This window comes from Schistocerca nitens, chromosome 2 (genome assembly GCF_023898315.1).
Source record: "Schistocerca nitens isolate TAMUIC-IGC-003100 chromosome 2, iqSchNite1.1, whole genome shotgun sequence".
Taxonomy (NCBI): domain Eukaryota; kingdom Metazoa; phylum Arthropoda; class Insecta; order Orthoptera; family Acrididae; genus Schistocerca; species Schistocerca nitens.
Window position 1 is genome coordinate 640823321 of NC_064615.1, and position 23767 is coordinate 640847087.

Here is a 23767-nt window from a genome sequence, read left to right on the forward strand (position 1 = left end):
ATCGTCATTTTTTAATGAACACTAAGAGTCATTTTACAAATACTAATGCACTGAATTTAAAATAAAAAAGTTTTTTATTTATTTATAAGGTAATACAACTACTGTAATACTTATTTACAATGAACACATTACTGCACTGAAATGGTGCAGAAGTTAGATTATACTAGCAAACACACACACACACACATTTTCAATGAACACATTACTGCACTGAAATTGTGCAGAAGTTATGTTGTACTTATATACAAATCAGTTGGTTTTACTAAGAAATTCATCAATGGAGTAGAAGGAGTTGGCCACCAATAAATCCTTTAGGCTTATCTTAAACTGAATTTCATTGGTTGTTAAGCTTTTTATGGCTGCTGGCAAATTATTGAAAATGTGTGTTCTTGAACAATGCACACCTTATTGTACAAGACTAAGTGACTTTAAATCCTTGTGAAGATTATTCTTATTTCTAGTATTGATTCCATGAATTGAGCTGTTGGTTTGAAAAAGTGATATATTTTTAATGACAAATTTCACTAAGGAATAAATATATTGGGAAGCAGTAGTTAGTATCGCTAGTTCCCTAAACAGGCTTCTGCAGGATGTTCTTGAGTTCACACCACATATAATTCTCACTGCACGTTTTTGTGCCCGGAAAACTTTAGCTTGGCTTGATGAATTACCCCAAAAAATAATCCCATATGACATTATGGAATGAAAGTAAGCATAGTATGCCAGCTTTTTCATTTTTATATCCCCTATGTCTGACAAAATTCGCATTGCAAACAGAGATTTGTTAAGACGCTTCAGCAGTTCTGTGGTGTGCTCCTCCCAGTTGAATTTATTATCAAGCTGTAATCCCAAGAATTTAACACTGTCCACTTCTTCTATCTTCTTGTCATCGTATGTTAGACATATACTCTTGGGACACCCCTTACAAGTTCTGAACTGCATGTAGTGTGTTTTTTCAAAGTTTAGTGACAAAGAATTGGCTAGGAACCAGTGATTAATGTCCACAAATATTTTATTGGCTGATCTTTCTAAGACTACACTTGATTTGCTATTTATTGCAATGTTTGTATCATCGGCAAACAAAAGGTAATGTTACTGATGAAAGGTCACTGATATACACAAGAAAAAGTAAGGGCCCCAAAATGGAACCTTGTGGGACCCCACATGTAATTAGTTCCCAGTTGGATGATGCCTGATAGCTTGATACATGTCTCTTTCCTAATAACACCCTTTGTTTCCTGCCAGAGATATAAGATTTGAACCATTTTGCAGCATTTCCTGTTATACTATAATATTCTAGTTTACTTAAAAGGATACTGTGATTTACACAGTCAAATGCCTTTGACAGATCACAAAATATACCAGTTGCCTGCAATTTTTTGTCTAACGAATTAAGCACATTTTCACTGTAAGTGTAGATAGCCTTCTCAATATCAGAACCTTTTAGAAATCCAAACTGTGACTTTGACAGTATGTCATTTGAGATAAGATGGTTATAAAGACGACTGTACATTACTTTTTCGAAAATTTTTGAGAATGCTGGCAACAGTGAAATTGGACGGAAATTTGATGCTATTTCTTTATCTCCCTTCTTAAACAGTGGCTTAACTTCAGCATATTTCAGCCATTCAGGAAATATTCCACTAATAAACGACTGGTTACACAGATAGCTTAATATGTTACTTAGCTCAGAATCACATTCTTTAATTAACTTTGTTGATATTTCATCATACCCACTAGATGTTTTTGATTTTAAAGATTTTATGATGGACATTATTTCTGTTGAGGTAGTGAGGGTCAAATTCATATTATGGAAGTTACTTGTAACTTCAGGTCTGAAATATTCCACAGCAGCATCTACAGAACCTGACAACTCCATCTTGTCAGTAAAAGTTATAAAATGTTTGTTAAAAAGTTCTGCAACATTATACACATCTGTCAACAATGTATCATTTACTCTTAATGCTATTTGTTCCTCTTCATGTCTGGTTCTACCGGTCTCCTCCTTCACTATATACCATATTGTCTTTATTTTGTTATCTGATATGACTATCTTTTCCTTGTAATATATTTGCTTTGACATCCGTATTACAGTCTTTAATATTTTGCAGTATTTCTTATAATGTGCTATAGCATCAACATTGGAAATGTTTCGGATTGACAGATACAGTTTTCTTTTTGTTTTACAAGGTACCTCTATTCCTCGAGTAATCCATGGCTTCTTTGTAGACTTTGCTCTAACCTTGGTAAGTTTTGGGGGAGAGCAGTGTTCGAATAAGGTAAGCACTTTATTAGCAAAAATGTTATATTTTTCATTCATGCCATGAGCACTGTAAACATCAGTCCAGTGAATGTTTCTGAGGAGTGTCCTAAAATAATCAATTTTTGGCTTACTGATTACCCTCTTGAGCTCAGATTTAACAGATTTTATATCCTGTTCAGTATTAACATTTAACAGAAGGAACTGCATGTCATGGTCTGAGAGGCCATTGACTATTGGTTTTGTAATATAATTTTGTTCATTTGACTTTTCTATAAAGATATTATCAATGGCTGTTTGTGAGCAAGTGGCTATCCTAGTGGGGAACTTTACAGTGGGAATTAAGTTGAATGATAGTGTTACTAACTCAAATAAGTTCTTATTGGGAGAGTCTTTAAGGAAATCTACATTGAAATCACCAGCAACCACTATTTCTTTGTTTTTGGTTGTTAAATGGGCCAGACAGCTTCAAAGGTCGTTGACAAACAGATTAAAGTTACCTGCAGGTGCTCGATATACAATTAATGTTATGAAGGATTTTTTGTGAAATTCTAATTCTGTTGCACATGCTTCCATATGCTGTTCTAGGCAAAATTTATGAATATCTATGTTCTTAAATTTACGACAGTTCCTGATGAATGTGGCAACTCCTCCTTTCTCCATTTCTGATCGACAAAAGTGAGATGCTAAGCTAAACCCTGTAACACTTAAAAGATCTATACCAGTGGTCACATGATGTTCAGAGAGGCAGATTATGTCAGCTGGGTTTGAAGACTCTAATTCATCTATGCAGATAGTTAATTCATTAATTTTATTTCTCAGTCCTCGAATATTTTGATGCAATAAAGATAGCTGACATTTCACATTGACTGAGTTATAATTGGGTGGAGTTAAAATATCTGCTGACAGTTGAAAATTCTTAACCAATGCCTGTTTATGCTGATGTAATAAGCTGGAATTATGTTTTTTGATTTCTTTCTCAAACTGATGGTTTGTCTCAGTTCTAACCTCTCTTAAAATTTGCTTTCTTTCTGCCCTCCCTACCCTAAAAACGGGTCTTTTCTGAATCCTATAACCACTGGTATTTTACCACTCATGACAGTGCCTCCCCCCTTTAACTTTCCTGCTATTTCCCCAGCCAATTTACCCTTCCCCTTCCTGTTGAGGTGAAGGCCATGCCTAGTATAATCCCACCTACTGAGAGAATCAACATGAACCACACCAATGTGTGACCCCGCACCCGGCATGAGCAGCCGTTCCAGCTCCAAATTAACTCTCTTGACAGAAGAGTTCAAATGAGGTCGTTCATGGCGCCCAAGAACAGATACTAACTCAACACTAGTATGCTTCGATGCTGATGCAATCTTCGCCAGGTCACACTCTATACTGTAACCAGGATCTCTGTCAATACTGTTACCTGCCCCACCCACTATAACCACGGTGTCTTCCTTAGTGAAATCTTTGCAAAGTGATCCTAAATCCTCTGTCACCTGCTCCAGACCAGCACTAGGTTTAAAAAAATTAGTGACCTGGTATTCTAATCCTAGTTCATCCTGCAAAAGTTGGCCAACACCTCTTCCTCTCATAAATGAACTGAGTAAACGTCTACTAACCAAGAAAGTGCTTTCTATAATAGCAAACAAACCTAATGTATTAAATGCACAAAAAATAACTGGATGGGATCAACAATCTCTCCACAATTCTTCTTTAGTTTAAGTGTGGAGATTAACTGTGTTGACAAAGCACAAAGTGAATTGCGTGTCAGCATCAGATCCTTAAAATACGAGGGTTAGAACTTTAATAGTGGCAACTACAATCCTGGAAATTGAAATAAGAACACCGTGAATTCATTGTCCCAGGAAGGGGAAACTTTATTGACACATTCCTGGGGTCAGATACATCACATGATCACACTGACAGAACCACAGGCACATAGACACAGGCAACAGAGCATGCACAATGTCGGCACTAGTACAGTGTATATCCACCTTTCGCAGCAATGCAGGCTGCTATTCTCCCATGGAGACGATCGTAGAGATGCTGGATGTAGTCCTGTGGAACGGCTTGCCATGCCATTTCCACCTGGCGCCTCAGTTGGACCAGCGTTCGTGCTGGACGTGCAGACCGCGTGAGACGACGTTTCATCCAGTCCCAAACATGCTCAATGGGGGACAGATCCGGAGATCTTGCTGGCCAGGGTAGTTGACTTACACCTTCTAGAGCACGTTGGGTGGCACGGGATACATGCGGACGTGCATTGTCCTGTTGGAACAGCAAGTTCCCTTGCCGGTCTAGGAATGGTAGAACGATGGGTTCGATGACGGTTTGGATGTACCGTGCACTATTCAGTGTCCCCTCGACGATCACCAGTGGTGTACGGCCAGTGTAGGAGATCGCTCCCCACACCATGATGCCGGGTGTTGGCCCTGTGTGCCTCGGTCGTATGCAGTCCTGATTGTGGCGCTCACCTGCACGGCGCCAAACACGCATACGACCATCATTGGCACCAAGGCAGAAGCGACTCTCATCGCTGAAGACGACACGTCTCCATTCGTCCCTCCATTCACGCCTGTCGCGACACCACTGGAGGCGGGCTGCACGATGTTGGGGCGTGAGCGGAAGACGGCCTAACGGTGTACGGGACCGTAGCCCAGCTTCATGGAGACGGTTGCGAATGGTCCTCGCCGATACCCCAGGAGCAACAGTGTCCCTAATTTGCTGGGAAGTGGCGGTGCGGTCCCCTACGGCACTGCGTAGGATCCTACGGTCTTGGCGTGCATCCGTGCGTCGCTGCGGTCCGGTCCCAGGTCGACGGGCACGTGCACCTTCCGCCGACCACTGGCGACAACATCGATGTACTGTGGAGACCTCACGCCCCACGTGTTGAGCAATTCGGCGGTACGTCCACCCGGCCTCCCGCATGCCCACTATACGCCCTCGCTCAAAGTCCGTCAACTGCACATACGGTTCACGTCCACGCTGTCGCGGCATGCTACCAGTGTTAAAGACTGCGATGGAGCTCCGTATGCCACGGCAAACTGGCTGACACTGACGGCGGCGGTGCACAAATGCTGCGCAGTTAGCGCCATTCGACGGCCAACACCGCGGTTCCTGGTGTGTCCGCTGTGCCGTGCGTGTGATCATTGCTTGTACAGCCCTCTCGCAGTGTCCGGAGCAAGTATGGTGGGTCTGACACACCGGTGTCAATGTGTTCTTTTTTCCATTTCCAGGAGTGTATTTATTTACAGCTCGTATAAAACAGATACGTGTTTCAAAGTTTTACTGACCTTCGAAGCAGTCACCAGCATTGTGTATAACCCGTTGCCAGTGATGTGGAAGTCGTAGGATACTCTTAGCAGTGCCAGTTGTGTTGACATTTCGAGCGGCGCGGTCTATTGCCCGACGAATTTGAAGCAGTTCTGAAGCGAATGCCGTGAAGTGTTTCCTTCAGTTCAGAAATCGTGTTGAACTTACGAGGGCTTAAGTCAGGGGACTGTAGTAGTAGTATAGCACTTAGCAGCCCCATCAGTCAAACAAATCAGTAACAGCTTGCACTGAACGTGCTCGAGTATTGTCCTGCAAAATGATGGTCAAGTCCTGCAGAAAGTGTCATCACTTTTGTCTCTATGTTGTTCATTTTTGGAACACAACCTACGACCAGCTTAGAGACAGAGGCGATGACCCTTTTTTCCCCAAACGTTTTACAGTGCACCAACGCACAGCATGTAGCAATACATTACTAAACATTACCCAGCAGCAGATTTTGATATCACATAGCAGACTTTCTCTGTTTTCATGAGTGACTTGTTCTGATTTCACAGTAAAGCATTTTTTATTAAATGTTTTCTTTCAGCCCCTACTCCCCTCGAATCTGAGTCCATATGTCACTGACAGTTCCATCGTGCAAAACTCTTTCAGAGCCCTTTATATGAAAATGACACATTCTGGGCGTACATCATAAAACAAAACAAAACAAAAATGATATCCGAATAACCTAATAGGAATTCCATCGGCCAACGTCCTCCATCAGTTCTCGAAGCCTTCCCTCTGTTCCACTGATACCTCCCTCTATAATAAATCACGTACTTTTCAGAACAGGGTTATGGTGATGATATGGAGAATGGCTCCAGGCAAGATAGGAAGACTACAGCGGCTTGTTGTGACGCTATAATTCTTTTATGAATGTAAGGTAAGTACCAATGAACGGTGGCTGCCTCATAAGCACATCGACACTAGCCAGATTCTATGTTCTGATATGCAAAAAATACTGCCTAATAAAAAAAGTGAGCACCCGGAAGCCATAATCGAATGTCACTGTGCCACACCATCGATGTATACATACTAGAATAGCAAGTCACTGCTATAGGTAGAATGGCCAGCACAGTGCATTAGTGTTGTTCGCATTAATGTTGTTATCAGATCTGATAGGGCATGTAAGGGGCACATAGCGTCAGATGCTGAGTGGTCGCTGTGGAGGACGTGGAGATGACGCGTATTCGTGTGAGAAAGCGTTATCAACAGCTTGCAGAGTCTGAAGGGGATCTCACTGTGGGTCTCCATTTGGCCAGAAAGACAATTCATGCAAAATCAAAATCTGTGTGGCATTCAGATGTGATACTGGCCAGTGTTGGACTACATGGGTACGTGAGGGGAGACATAATCGTTGTCAAGTTTCTGGTCCACCATGTCTGACCACATAAGGTAGCATGGTCGTATTGTGCACCAAGCACATCGTAACCCCTTCACATCTGCAACTGACAGCCGAGAACAAGTAATGGACCCCCTGCAATATTCTGTGTCATCCCACACAGGTTGCCGTTATCACTACCAACGCAAACGGTTGCATTTGGTGTCGTGCCGGACCAGGAAGCACTGACAGCTGGTGAATGTCGTCGCATTGTGTCTGGTGATGAAAAGTGATTTTGTACCAACCCAGATGGCCATCATCTGAGAGTACGGCGGTGACCTGGGGAGAGGCGCCATCTTTTCAGCGTTTTAGAGAGACACAGCGCTTCTACTCCTGAGGTCATGGTGTTGGGAGCCATTGGGTATAGCTTGCGGTCACGGCTGGCTGTAACTGAGGGAACTATGAAGACACAATGGTACAGACACACTGTCTCCTCATGCATTGTCTCTCAAGTGACGGCACCGTGGGGTCACGGAACGTGCTTCTATGATCTGTCTCCGTGATTCTGAGGAAGTCTAGTGGCCAACAAGATCCCCAGATTTGTCCCTGATAGAATATGTGTGTGACAGATGACCCAGGACTTCAAGAACCAGTTACAACAGTTGTGGGACACTTCGCCTTTGGAGAGCACATAACAACTTTATGAGACACTTCCGAACCGAGTTCGCAGGTCGTGGTCTAGTGGTTAGCAGTACTGCCTCTGGATCATGAAGTCCTGGGTTCGATTCGCAGCCAGGTCGGGGAGTTTCATCACCTGGGGACAGGGTATTTGTGTGCTCCTCATAATTTCATAATCATTCGGAAAAATAGGCAAGACTGGCCAATGAAAAGACTGGGAATTTGTATGGGTGCGTTGTTGAACGCTCCACAACCCAAACGTCATTATCATCTTCCGAACCGAATTAGCGCTTGTTTGCAGATAACAGGGGGAGCAACATCATACTTATTAGTCAGCCCTATTGCCAAGTTTTTTGTATACTTAAGTATGCTTTAATTACTGACATAATTTACTCTTTCAGTCCGTGAAGTTTCACTCCGTTTCCTCGTGCCCTTTGAAGCGCCTTTCTTTTTTGTCAAGTAGTTTACCTTATTCTAGCTGATAGCAGCCTCCTAGAGTGTTCTGTTGTGTCGGTTTATACTACAATGGTTTAATTTTACAGCTCATAATTATTTGCAGAGGCAGCTTAACTCCCCAAGAAGAATTTTCTCATCGTATTGAATTCTTTTGTGAAGCTGCGCATTTCTAAGACAGTACTGGAAATATGGATCCAGTGGCCTGGAGTTCGATCCGTGGGCAGTTATAGGACTTTTACCTACCACTTATCACTTCTTCCACCTCTGACATCATTTCTTGACGTAAAAAATGCCGAGCTGTACAGTGGTTTGGAGCTCATGTTCAGCTATAGGCTAGATATGTCAGCTCAAGAGGAAAGCAGGGGCGAACCGCTGGATCACACACACCACGTTCGCACTGATCGCCCACACAACAAAAGAAAGAATTTAGAAGAAAGTTTCCCTACACCACATGAATCTCATGAGGTCAGAGCACGACTGGCTTTAACGGTGAATTTCAGAGAAGAAAAACTTCCGAAATTCCATACAACTTAGTAAGTTGGTAAATAAATTTACCAAACGTGAGTACATCTACTCCGCAATGAAAATGAAGATTCAGTTCGAACACTAGAGGTGTTCACGTCGAATTGGAGCCTCGTGCTTTACAAAGAACCGCACCTGGTGCAGCAGAGTACAAACTGAACGCTAAAGTAAATAAAATTTAACACAAGCATTCCACAAAGCACACGATACATTCATACATTATATACACGAAAGTATATAAAACTTTACACCACGTGACCGCACCACTCTTCCACCCCAAGTTGCAGTTGCACAAAAGATCTCATCGAATAAACTGAATACTAATGAAACTAATACCGTTCCCTGACTGAAACATTGGGTGCGGCATGATTATCAACGCCACACACCAGGGTGACTGCCAGAAACTCAAAGATGGTTCAAATGGCTCTGAGCACTTTGGGACTTAACATCTGAGGTTATCAGCCCCTTAAACTTATAACTACTTACATGTAACTAACCTAAGGACATCACACACATCCATGCCCGAGGCGGGATTCGAACCCGCGACCGTAGCGGTCAAGCGACTCCAGACTGAAGCGCCTAGAGCCGCTCGGTCACTGCGGCCGGTCTCAAACAAAGCTGTTACATATTTCAACTTAGCAACTAGAGATACTAGTCAGAGCATGCTTATTCACCGGCGTCATATGGAAGAGTAAAACTAACCTGTCCTGTCGCCGTGGTCTACACAGCAACCCGGAAGGGCTCAGAGAGCATAAGCGTTTTCTACCTGTAGCAGCCTCACAATGGATGCTGACCAATGACCGGTAATGCCACTCTGACCGAACGTAGCCGTTTTCAAACCTGTACCTAAAGGTTGGCTAAACTGCCCTTAATATTCAATGAAACCTGGCAACTAGGAAAACCGGAAGCGCCAGCAAAAGACAAACCATACACACTAGCAGACGACAGTGGGGACAGGAAAGATGTGACATGAATGTTTGGTAATGGATTACACAGATACATACAGAACATATTTATGAATTTGAAATTTAAAAAGACATTCTCCTTTGGCGCTGAGATCCCACTGGGAAAGACCACTGAATATCACGCATTCTCGTGTCTACCTTTCTCTCCAACCCGTCATACCGAACATTGGAGTGGTTAAGAATCGTAGGGAAACCGAAGGCTGCTTTCCAAGATCAATGGAACAGCTCACATGGAGAAGTTTCATAACCTTACCTTCACCAGAAAAAAGTGATCAGGGAGTGTCCTATTTGAGTGAACTCATGAGCATGATCATTTACAAAATTGTCAAAGAGCACTCAATCTTAGCAAGAAATCAAATGAATGAGATATATAAAATTAAGGTAAAATCACATAAAGACATCAATAAAAACTAAGCCTCATCTACAAACAAATTCAAGCAAAAACCACAGGAATGTGCAAAATCGTCATATAAAGTAAATACTGATAAAATGCAAGTTATAGAGAAATAAATATACAAACCACTGTGGTGTTGAAACCGACTATGAAGTTGATGACAGCTTCACATTTTACACTAAATAGTGTTAAACAATTTTAAATTGAGGTTGTGTTTCTTCTGGAGAAAGTTCAATAGATGTATTCTGACAGTTTTCACACACAACATCTGCATCGATGGATCGACTTTCTTCGTGAGCCTTTGCGCTGGCATAAGTACTTCGCATGTTAAGCACTTCCATGCGCTAACGGTCCACCACAAGGAGCAAGACAACTAGAACAACTGGAGTTACGTGAGACGCAAGTCGATGCCCCCATCACGAACATGAATTAAGCAGATCAATATGTGTTTGTGTGCGTGTGTGTGCGAGCCGGCAGTGCGCTTCCGGCAAGCCTCATTACGGAGGCACGGCCGCCCCTGTCCTGCTTTAATATCTCCGGCCGCCGGCTCCACTGAGCATCTGTTTTTCCCTTCAGCAGGATGAGAAAGCTGAACATAAGCGCCGCGCTGCCTCATGTAACTGTAATCTGAAATTCCTGGCGCAGAGGGATTGCTGCGCTTCGCTTTACCATACAGCCCACCAGTTAACAACAGCGTTCCAAGTAAAAGGCCGCAGTGTTGTATAATGAGGTAAGAAGCGACCGACTGCTTTAATACTTAATATGCACGTCGGGGAACAACAGGTTTTCTCCCAGTAACAGTAATGTATTTATGTCTCTGTATACATCTTCTAAAAATACCACCACTTGCAAAGTAGCTTAGAAATCAGATTAATAAGTTTTCTCACGCAGCATATGTTCGCTTTATCGGGCAACAACAAACTTATTGACTGTGGATGGTATCGTCAATATGGAAGTAATGAAGTCACTTTAAAAAAGTCATTAATTTTGGCACTTATCTTGAATGGATTCCCACGTAGATTTCGTGGAAGTTACACTCCTGGAAATTGAAATAAGAACACCGTGAATTCATTGTCCCAGGAAGGGGAAACTTTATTGACACATTCCTGGGGTCAGATACATCACATGATCACACTGACAGAACCACAGGAACATAGACACAGGCAACAGAGCATGCACAATGTCGGCACTAGTACAGTGTATATCCACCTTTCGCAGCAATGCAGGCTGCTATTCTCCCATGGAGACGATCGTAGAGATGCTGGATGTAGTCCTGTGGAACGGCTTGCCATGCCATTTCCACCTGGCGCCTCAGTTGGACCAGCGTTCGTGCTGGACGTGCAGACCGCGTCAGACGACGCTTCATCCAGTCCCAAACATGCTCAATGGGGGACAGATCCGGAGATCTTGCTGGCCAGGGTAGTTGACTTACACCTTCTAGAGCACGTTGGGTGGCACGGGATACATGCGGACGTGCATTGTCCTGTTGGAACAGCAAGTTCCCTTGCCGGTCTAGGAATGGTAGAACGATGGGTTCGATGACGGTTTGGATGTACCGTGCACTATTCAGTGTCCCCTCGACGATCACCAGTGGTGTACGGCCAGTGTAGGAGATCGCTCCCCACACCATGATGCCGGGTGTTGGCCCTGTGTGCCTCGGTCGTATGCAGTCCTGATTGTGGCGCTCACCTGCACGGCGCCAAACACGCATACGACCATCATTGGCACCAAGGCAGAAGCGACTCTCATCGCTGAAGACGACACGTCTCCATTCGTCCCTCCATTCACGCCTGTCGCGACACCACTGGAGGCGGGCTGCACGATGTTGGGGCGTGAGCGGAAGACGGCCTAACGGTGTGCGGGACCGTAGCCCAGCTTCATGGAGACGGTTGCGAATGGTCCTCGCCGATACCCCAGGAGCAACAGTGTCCCTAATTTGCTGGGAAGTGGCGGTGTGGTCCCCTACGGCACTGCGTAGGATCCTACGGTCTTGGCGTGCATCCGTGCGTCGCTGCGGTCCGGTCCCAGGTCGACGGGCACGTGCACCTTCCGCCGACCACTGGCGACAACATCGATGTACTGTGGAGACCTCACGCCCCACGTGTTGAGCAATTCGGCGGTACGTCCACCCGGCCTCCCGCATGCCCACTATACGCCCTCGCTCAAAGTCCGTCAACTGCACATACGGTTCACGTCCACGCTGTCGCGGCATGCTACCAGTGTTAAAGACTGCGATGGAGCTCCGTATGCCACGGCAAACTGGCTGACACTGACGGCGGCGGTGCACAAATGCTGCGCAGCTAGCGCCATTCGACGGCCAACACCGCGGTTCCTGGTGTGTCCGCTGTGCCGTGCGTGTGATCATTGCTTGTACAGCTCTCTCGCAGTGTCAGGAGCAAGTATGGTGGGTCTGACACACCGGTGTCAATGTGTTCTTTTTTCCATTTCCAGGAGTGTATTATGGCTCATCTTGTTGATTCCAGGGTGATTCCACTTTGACTGCTAGAAGGTCCAGATCTGTATTTTAGCAATATTTCAAGACCTAACAAATGCATTTTTCAGGAAATTCTTAATGATCAAACAATCCCAGATCAGAACAATGGTATGGTAGAAATAATTTTTGACTTGGTGTTCACGATCCACATTTTTATTAAACTTCTTGTAAATTCACATATACTTCTTAATTGTCACATCATCAAGAAAACAGTTTTGTATCAATCTTTATATTTTTAATTTTCACTTTAACCAAACACAAGCCTTGACTGTTCTTTTACAAAGCGAAATAACAACTTAACTTCTGCAAAGTGAAACAAAGACTGCTCTGTGCGCATTCGCACCAAAACGGTTACAAGTAACTCAAAGATTATGACAGTCTCACAGAAATGAATACGCACAAGAACCATATTACTGTAATATATCGATACATCGGAGTACATATACATTAATAAAACCAAATGTGAATATTGTCACAAAAATATTTGTTACTTCGCAGAAAAGTAGTACGATATTACTGGTATCGAGAACTGGGGTTGGAGTGCCGTAATGGTCACGTAAACAAAGAACCATTACAATCTCCAGCTACTCTGTGCAATTCATCATTAATCGCTGAAGAGTGGTTTTTTGTTGCTACGAGGGGAGTTTGGTGAGTAATGCAACACATTTTTTTTCTGTAAGCATGTTGGTGTTATTCAGGATTCCAACACACCATATTTTTCCCCACTCTTTTGGCTACAAAAACGTATTTTTCAACACATCTCGTTTCAAAGCGACTGCCTTACGCCACCTTACTGGGAGAGCCAGAATGCCTGCATGGTATCACCCTAGTGGTCGGCGTTGCATCCAACGTCTTGGTTCATCAATAACATCCACATCATCCACGTACTGCTTCCCGCTGAGTGCAGCCTTCACTGGGCCAAACAGATGGAAGTCGGGAAGTGCGAGATTCGGACTGCAAAGTGGATGAGGGAGCAGAGTCCAGTGAGGTTTTGAGAGCTTCTCTCGAGTGAGCAGACTTGTGTGAGGCCTTTCGTTCTCATGAAGGATGAGAAGTTCGTTCGCTTTTTTGTGGCGACGAACACACTGAAGCCGCTTCTTCATTTTCCTGAGGGTAGCAGGATACGCTTCAGAGTTATCGTTGCACCATGAGGTAGGACATCAAACAGGACAACCCCTTCAGAGTCCCAGAAGACTGTCATCATGACTTGACCGGAAAGCTTGTGGCTTTGAACTTTTTCTTCGGAGAAGAAGTGGTGTGGCGCCCCTGCATGTATTACCCTTTTGTTTCCATCGCTCGTTTCATCGCTCGTGAAGATGTTCGACAAAAAAATTGTCACGATCTGCATCGCAACGCGCAATTAATTCCGCACAGATGATCTTTCGTTGCTCTTTATGGTAGTCTGTTAGGCAGCGGGGGACCCGATGGGCACGCACCTTTGAGTATCCCAACAGTCGAACGAGTGTGCCAGCACCGCCAACACAGAGTCCAGTTGAGCAGCGAAGTGTTTCAGTTATTCGAAAACAGTCTTAACCGCATTTCTTATTATTATTATGATACCGCCAACCGGTTTCAACCCGACGTAATGGTCATCTTCTGAGCGTTTACACTGTGAAATTATAGATATCCGTCAGAAATATTCCATTATATAACATCTAAAATTACGTTAATTTAAAATATGTTACCCATTGGTCGACTGCTGGTGGTGTCACTCCTGTCTACATAACGGCAGGAAACTATGTGAGACTAACCCTTCGTATGGGTTTAAATGGCGTGCTGAGGTCATATGAATAGACGGCAACATTCCCAGGGCAAAGAAACACCATACGAACACACCAGCTGCTATCATGACGACGGCGTCCTCGCTACACAGACTAGAGGGCACCTGATATACGATTTATAATCCACGGCAACGGCATCCTCACCACGAGGAGTAGAGGGCGTTGTAGTCCTTCCATATTAGCCGTTTTAGTAAATTGACCCAATGTTTTCTGCGTAAATGTACGAATAGATATATTATAATACAAGACGACACCAGTTTTTGTGTGTCACAAATTGTTTCACTTTATATTATGGCACATAATGTAATATACTTTTACTAATTTTACGAGTTGACTACGAAACATTTGTTATTATTTTATAATTAACACTATAATTGTAACTCTTTTTACATGGAATGGTTCGGTTTTCTTTTATTTACTGTCACTGAAATTTATGTTAAACCAAGGTAACAAGTAATTACATATAATAAACTGGATTAAATGCCGTTGATCGCCGCTGGGGGTGTTACCGTCTAATCACGTGATCTCAGCACGCTATTTAAGCCGATACGAAAGGTTAGTCTGACATAGTTTCCTGCCGTTATGTAGACAGGAGTGATACCACAAAAGGTCGACCAATGGGTAATATATTTTAAATTTACGTAATTTTAGCTGTTGTATAATGGAATCTTTCTGACGGATATCTATAATTTCACATTGTAAACGCTCAGAAGATGACCCCTATGTCGGGCTGAAACCTGAAATTATAGATATCCGTCAGAAATATTCCATTATATAACATGTAAAATTACGTTAATTTAAAATATGTTACCCATTGGTCGACTGCTGGTGGTGTCACTCCTGTCTACATAACGGCAGGAAACTATGTGAGACTAACCCTTCGTATGGGTTTAAATGGCGTGCTGAGGTCATATGAATAGACGGCAACATTCCCAGGGCAAAGAAACACCATACGAACACACCAGCTGCTATCATAATAATAATAATAAAAAATTGCGATTAAGACTGTTTTTGAATAATTGATTAATCATACTAATCGCTTCTTCATCTCTACAACCGTGTCGTCCAAAAAAAAGCGAAGTGTTTGATTGTGATCCATCGATTAGTTTGGCGGGGTCACGGATTTTCTCTGCCTCGTGATGACTGGGTGTTGTGTGCTGTCCTTAGGTTAGTTAGGTTTAAGTAGTTCTAAGTTCTAGGGGACTGATGACCATAGATGTTAAGTCCCATAGTGCTCAGAGCCATCGATTAGTTTGAATGAGGGTGTCCGCACATTCCAATATTGCAGGAGTTCAGTAAGTAATGCAATACATTTTTTGACTCGGCCAATTTCGGTTGAAAAAAATGCGGAATTCGTTGTCCGACATCGAGGAATATTCTCGCTTCAGCTCCTGTAGTTTCGTGAAGTTCCGATAGGTGGCGGCGCTGTAACGGAGGTGCTTTCCAACAGAGAGCTGTGGCTGAGCTTTTTCTTATCGGAAAACTAGAGCCCCTGAATAGAGTCTACGGAGACCTGGCAGTGCTAGGTGTCTGTCTCCACCGCAACAAGGTCGCGCAAACCTGTCTGACCTCCGCGCCGGCCAGCCGCACATAGCTGTTACTCCTGCGATGTTGGAACGTGCGGACATTCTCACTCGAGGTGGTCGACGGATCGCAAACACCCAGGTGCACAACTGGGCTGGGACCGTGAAGGGGTTATTCTGTTTGACGTACTCCATCATGATGCAACGATCAACTCTTCTGTGCTTCCTCCATGATAACGCAAGTCTCACATAAGTGTGTGCGTGCGAGAGGAGTTCACAAAACTTCATTGGACTGTTCCTTTTCATCCATCTTGCATCCCGAATCTCGCATTTTCCTACTTCCATCTGTTTGGTCCAATGAAGGATGCACTCCGCGAGAAGCAGTACGTGGATGATAGGGGTTATTGATGCGGCAAGACGTCGGCTCCGTTACGACGTCGACCCGTGGAGTGGCACCATGTGGGCATACAGGCCCACCCAGTAAAGGTCGTAGCGTTGAACGACGATTGTGTTGAGAAATAGAGTTTGCAGCCGAAAGAGGGGGGCATGTTATGCTTTACTGAAATCCTGAATAAAACCAACCTGCTTTCAGAAAAAAATGTATTGCATTACTTAGTGAACTCCCGTCGTAGGCTATCGCGGTGTCTACTTCAGTTAAAACTGCCGGGCTGAGAGACCGTGGTAGATGTGTATAGTTAGTTCCTGTCCCTGTACCTCCGAACATGTCTACCGTAGTCGGAGACAAAGTATCAGGGAATAGTTTTATACACTGTTCACGGCCTCTCGGCAGGGAAGTTTTAACTGAAGTGTTCACAATAATGTACCAACACTCGGGCACCCATCGCACATTGACGTGTCTGGTATATTGTCCGATCTTAAGAGCACAGAAATTTCTGGGATTATCCAGGACAGCGGCTGAAACGTAGCAATCAACATCCCTGCAATTTGGTAGGTCTTCGTGATCTAATCGTCAATGAGCTGGACGTGACAGACCTGAAGAACGTTGCGGACTCCCTTCTTCGCCGAATGACGTCCATTTATCAAGTCTAGAGGTGGTGCCACACTGTTTTAGGGTGGTATCTCCTGGGGCTGACTAATTTCTTCGTTTGGCGTGCTTAACTTTCAAATCGTGTGTAGGTTACTAGCCGACATTGACTGATGCGACAATGACACATAAACGTTGAAGAAAAATAAGCTTGTTTTCTGTTACGTTCAGTGACTGATGATTCGAAGAACTGCCTGGGTGCACTGTCAGATCTACTATTCCTCTCCTTATATATCGAAGTGACGAATAATTTTTGATGAGTATTTTTCTGACAGCAAGTTTTATATTTTTGTCTTTAAATATGTTTCTTGAAATTCTCCAGTCTATCTGTGGCATACAGCAAACCAGTGCTTAACAGTATTGGTTGAAAACAGTCTTGATTGCAATTTTAATTTTTTTTATTTTTCAACTACGGGTTTCACCTTATTTAGGCATCTTCAGGTTGATCTTAATTTGGTATTTCTCAGAACGATCCTTCAGACACTGTAGCCAAAGGGCATCGTCAAATACATTACCCCAACATCGCTTTCGCTAAACTCGGTAAAATTTTTCTAGATGGACGTGAGTGACTTCAAGACCTGCATTACCCGTTCCCGTTCTATTACTCGCTCCTTTTCTATTACTCTCCCCTGTGAATGGGAACGCGGTATGCAGGTCTTGGAGTCACTGACGTCCACCTAGAAAGTTTTTACTGAGTTTAAAATGGCTCTGAGCACTATGGGACTTAACATCTATGGTCATCAGTCCCCTAGAACTTAGAACTACTTAAACCTAACTAACCTAAGGACATAACACAAGACCCAGCCATCACGAGGCAGAGAAAATCCCTGACCCCGCCGGGAATCGAACCCGGGAACCCGGGCGTGGGAAGCGAGAACGCTACCGCACGACCACGAGATGCGGGCTTACTGAGTTTAACGAAGGCGATGTTGGGTAATGTATTTGACGATGCCCTTTGGCTACACTGTCTAAAGTATCGTTCTAAGAAATACCAAATTAAGATCAACATGAAGATGCTTAAATAAGGTGAAACCCGTAGTTGAAAAATAAAAAAATAAAATTGCAACCAAGTCAGTTTTCAACCAATGTTTCTTGAAAGTTCGTTTTACCTCTTGCATTCCTTGCTAATGTGTATTTCTTGCCTTTTCTAAATTTAATTATTTTGAAACTATTTACAGAATCCTGGCACATTTGCAGGAAGGAAAGCAAAAAATGTCCAAATGTTTGTGAAATCTTCTGGGACTCAACTGCTAAGGTCATCCGCCCCTAAGCTTACACGCTACTTAACCTAAATTACCCTAAGGACAAACACACACACCCATGCCCGAGGCAGGACTCGAACCTCCGCCGGGACCAGCGTAACAGTCCACGACTGCAGCGCCTCAGACCGCTGGGCTAATCCCGCGCGGCCTAAGGAAGGCAAACTGGAGTAGGCAGTACAATGTCAGTACCGGTTTCTTTTCTTTTCACTTTTAAGTAACGTCGCGGACAGAGCCTGATACACCTCATGCGAGCAGCACAGTGCGCCGCTGCCCCGAGTGTCGCCTTTACAGAGACTGCCGCAGGTGGGGGTGTGCGCAGGCTGTGGCTGCACGCGAGTTGCGGCTGTACACACAAAGGCGGCACACGCGCGCTCGGCAGGAAATGCGTTGACCGGCGCTTTTGAGCGGTGAGGTACGGCGGTATCTTTGAGCCAGTCTTCTCCACGCAGATACAGCTCTGTCCAGACAATGGGTGGTCCAGGACCCCACCGAAGCTCACATGACATGCGCATAACTCCAAACCATCGACAAGAGGAGTACTTAATCCTCTCACTCTGCTATGACCATGTCGGCGTCACGCAGCGCTCAAAATACATTAGAGCCGAAACACGTAATGAACCCCCGTGATAACGCGCTGAAGACCCAGCGACGCAGGTTGTCCGCGGTGTCATACTCTGCCGTAAGGCGTCACGCGGGTGCGGTTGGAGATGCACGGGGTCAGCGCACTCCTCTCCTGTTCGTTGTCGACTTTTCAGACCTTCGAGCCGCTGCTTCTCATTCAAGTAACTTCTCACACGGAATCGCGAGGCTCACTGCACGTCGTTCCAGCCCTCCCACCAAAAGAAAATGCCTATCAGTACCGCGATTCTAACTCGCGTGCTCTGCATGAGAATTAGGCAAACTGATCACTCAGCTACTTTTTGTCTTTCAATCTGTTTCTTCGTCATTAAATCGTCACTGGTTCTTTGCGGATGTCGCATAACATCTTTCACATGCCATCTTTGAAAACAACACTCCGTTTTTTATTACACAGAATGGTTAGCTCCCTAGTCGAACACGCCGAGATACCGCGCCGGCAGCTACGGAGGAGGACTCATAAATGGTGTTCAGAAAAAAAGCCCCTTATAGCTACGGGAGATAGTACTGATCAAAACTAGAAAATGAGTTCAGTAATTTTATATCAAGATGAAAGGCGGTTGTGTATACAGTAGTGAACTTCATCATTGCTGTGTTTACTGTAAAATAAAAAATACTAGGTTGCTGCATAAGTTCGTAAAATGTTTGTTTTCATGTTGGTATTCCGGTTCCTATGAGTTTATTTATCGATTGTCATTTCTCAAAAAATGGTTCAAATGGCTCTGAGCACTATGGGAGTTAACTTCTAAGGTCATCAGTCCCCTAGAACTTAGAACTACTTAAACCTAAGGACATCACACACATCCATGCCCGAGGCAGGATTCGAACCTGCGACCGTAGCGGCCGCGCGGTTCCAGACTTTAGCGCCTAGAACCGCTCGGCCACCTCGGCCGGCGATTGTCATTTTTTATTTGTAGTTTACTACTGTTATTTGAGTTTACATATAGTCATTTTATCATTTGCAGATATCCTTCTGATTGGGTTCTGTAGAGGTGTGACTGCATCGGAGGCAATCGGTAACATTTGCGCTGTGTATGGCATAATGCCATTGGACAGAGTACGGCAACAAAATGATTTTCTCAGTTTAAGGAGGATCGTTTTGACGCTAGTAGCTCTCCACGTTCAGGTAGACCTTCGGGGATTGGATGAAGATCGTTTAAACGTAGTAATCCACAATGACCCACGTCAGTGTACTCGAGAACTGGCATATGTGGTGAACTGTGGTCATTCCAGCATCGCTTGACATTTGCATGCAGTCAAGAAGCTCGAGAACTCGAATGTGTGGATACCTCATGCTCTAAGTCAAAATCACAGAAATCGGCGGGTGGCTGCATGTGCGTCTCTGCTTGCTCGTCATCAATTGGCTCGTGAATAACACCGCCTATTCCTATCCTGTGTCGTTACTGGTGACAAGAAATGATGTCTTCATGCTAACTTCAGGAAAAGAAGTGAATGGCTGAGCCCAAACAAAGCAGCAGCTCCCCATATAAAGGCCTGTGCGCATCCTCAAAACATAATGTTATGCATCTGGTGGAACAGGACGGTATGGTGTGCTACGAATCGCTTTCCCGAGGTGTGACCATCGTCCGCATCTCGTGGTCGTGCGGTAGCGTTCTCGCTTCCCACGCCCGGGTTCCCGGGTTCGATTCCCGGCGGGGTCAGGCATTTTCTCTGCCTCGTGATGACTGGGTGTTGTGTGCTGTCCTTAGGTTAGTTAGGTTTAAGTAGTTCTAAGTTCTAGGGGACTGATGACCATAGATGTTAAGTCCCATAGTGCTCAGAGCCATTTGAACCATTTTGAAGGTGTGACCATCACTGTTGACATTTATTGTCAACAGCTCAGGCATCTTGCAGACGCAATCCAAGAACAACGACCTGGAAGTGAAGGGATGAAATGTCGTGTGGCTAGGGCCTCACGTCGGGTAGACCGTTCGCCTGGTGCAGGTCTTTTGAGTTGACGCCACTTCGGCGACCTGCGCGTCGATGGGGATGAAATGATGATGATTAGGACAACACAACACCCAGTCCCTGAGCGGAGAAAATCTCCGACCCAGCCGGGAATCGAACCCGGGCCCTTAGGATTGACAGTCTGTCACGCTGACCACTCAGCTACCGGGGGCGGACAGTGAAGGGATGCTACCCGACGATAACGCCTGCGTGCATTCTTGTAGACTGACACACAACACCATACAACAGTTGGATTGGGAAGTCATGCCGCAACCACTTTACTCAACTGATCTTGCGCCCTCAGACTTTCACCTTTTCCTCTCTCTTTCGAACAACCTTCAAAGAACTTCCTTTCCGGATGAGAATGCGCTCCGGACATGCCCCGAGGAATTCTGAGCCATTAAACCACGTGATTTCTACAGTCGCGGAATCAAAACGTTACCTCAGAGGTAGCAAACTGTTGTAAACAGAGAAGGGAAATATATTATTAATGACTTAAGTTTCTGTTGTGTCTCTCTTACGTGTCTCTGTTACGTTTATTAAACTTATGGAAAAACGCTACGGACTTATGCATCACGTACAGGGTGTTTCAAAATTACACCGAGAAACTTCCAGGGGATGTAGAAGACGTATTGATAAACAAAATGGGGATTGGAACCAGTCCGGAAACATCATCCAACGACCCACTACAAGGGATCATCGAGAAAGGTAATGTGCTAATTTGAGGTGAGGGACACTAGCCCGGAAACGAACGAGTCGAAATTTACAAGCGAAAATCGTTCTGATACCTCCGATAGTGAAATACACTCCTGGAAATTGAAATAAGAACACCGTGAATTCATTGTCCCAGGAAGGGGAAACTTTATTGACACATTCCTGGGGTCAGATACATCACATGATCACACTGACAGAACCACAGGCACATAGACACAGGCAACAGAGCATGCACAATGTCGGCACTAGTACAGTGTATATCCACCTTTCGCAGCAATGCAGGCTGCTATTCTCCCATGGAGACGATCGTAGAGATGCTGGATGTAGTCCTGTGGAACGGCTTGCCATGCCATTTCCACCTGGCGCCTCAGTTGGACCAGCGTTCGTGCTGGACGTGCAGACCGCGTGAGACGACGCTTCATCCAGTCCCAAACATGCTCAATGGGGGACAGATCCGGAGATCTTGCTGGCCAGGGTAGTTGACTTACACCTTCTAGAGCACGTTGGGTGACACGGGATACGTGCGGACGTGCATTGTCCTGTTGGAACAGCAAGTTCCCTTGCCGGTCTAGGAATGGTAAAACGATGGGTTCGATGACGGTTTGGATGTACCGTGCACTATTTAGTGTCCCCTCGACGATCACCAGTGGTGTACGGCCAGTGTAGGAGATCGCTCCCCACACCATGATGCCGGGTGTCGGCCCTGTGTGCCTCGGTCGTATGCAGTCCTGATTGTGGCGCTCACCTGCACGGCGCCAAACACGCATACGACCATCATTGGCACCAAGGCAGAAGCGACTCTCATCGCTGAAGACGACACGTCTCCATTCGTCCCTCCATTCACGCCTGTCGCGACACCACTGGAGGCGGGCTGCACGATGTTGGGGCGTGAGCGGAAGACGGCCTAACGGTGTGCGGGACCGTAGCCCAGCTTCATGGAGACGGTTGCGAATGGTCCTCGCCGATACCCCAGGAGCAACAGTGTCCCTAATTTGCTGGGAAGTGGCGGTGCGGTCCCCTACGGCACTGCGTAGGATCCTACGGTCTTGGCGTGCATCCGTGCGTCGCTGCGGTCCGGTCCCAGGTCGACGGGCACGTGCACCTTCCGCCGACCACTGGCGACAACATCGATGTACTGTGGAGACCTCACGCCCCACGTGTTGAGCAATTCGGCGGTACGTCCACCCGGCCTCCCGCATGCCCACTATACGCCCTCGCTCAAAGTCCGTCAACTGCACATACGGTTCACGTCCACGCTGTCGCGGCATGCTACCAGTGTTAAAGACTGCGATGGAGCTCCGTATGCCACGGCAAACTGGCTGACACTGACGGCGGCGGTGCACAAATGCTGCGCAGCTAGCGCCATTCGACGGCCAACACCGCGGTTCCTGGTGTGTCCGCTGTGCCGTGCGTGTGATCATTGCTTGTACAGCCCTCTCGCAGTGTCCGGAGCAAGTATGGTGGGTCTGACACACCGGTGTCAATGTGTTCTTTTTTCCATTTCCAGGAGTGTACATATACAAGTACTGTTGTTGCTAAGATTTTATTGTAAGTAACTTTCAAGGTTTTAGTATGGACCCAAACAAGAAAACGAATATGCAGTAAATATGAACTCTAAAATGCATACGTTAAGAGCTACGAAAGTTTGTTCATCTTAGCTACTGTGAAAATACAACTCTTCTACTGAACAACTGCTAATAGCTCTTCAGGTTGTAGAGCCCATATTTACTGGACATTTTTACTTGTTTTGGTCCTTACTACCACCTCTGAGGGTCGCCTACCCTTCAGTCTTAGCAACAACAGTACTGTTGCATGTGTTCCACTGTCAGAGATATCAGAACGATTTCCGCTTATAATTTTCGACTCGTTCGTTTACGAACGAGGGTTTCTTATCTCACACTGAAACACTTACCCTTCTCCATCATCAAGGAAAATTTGTAACATCATCACCGAATCACCCTATATATAATTTCACACACAGTCAATGGCACCTACAACTTCGGCGCTCTATAGCGTCGTTGGGTGACGTTTCCAGCTACGGTTTCCTATCCTCATTTTGCTCCCCAAGACACCTTGTATATCCCGTCGAAGTTTGTCGATGTAATTTTGAAACATCCTGCATATTTCGCTGCTTTTACTGATCTAGCAAACAATGTCTGCAAAATGCAGAGACATGTCCTGCACCACCGCCACACATGAATCTGGAAGATGTTTGGGACTAGGCCGTGCGTGTACGACTTCACTTCGCCCAATTAAGGTGATCGAGACGTGACTTTAGCTTTCTCTGACTCAGTGGCAGGTAAATACTTTGTAAATGACGGGTGCTTTAGATTCGGCTTCCGAAGAAGGAGGATGTGTTCGTTGTCTAGGCGCTGTCGACTGATTCTCAGTATCATTAACCTCTTTGCAAAACAGCCTTCAGCCAAATTCTCGTGCAAGAAGGCGAAGATTTCTGTGTTTGAC

General features: G+C 45.1%; 1 protein-coding gene across 2 annotated transcripts in view; it reads right to left on the reverse strand.

Annotated features, from left to right (window-relative positions):
* Nucleotides 1-23767, reverse strand: part of LOC126236753 (myosin-6) — a 300874-nt gene that overhangs the window by 259957 nt on the left and 17150 nt on the right. The window lies entirely within an intron of this gene.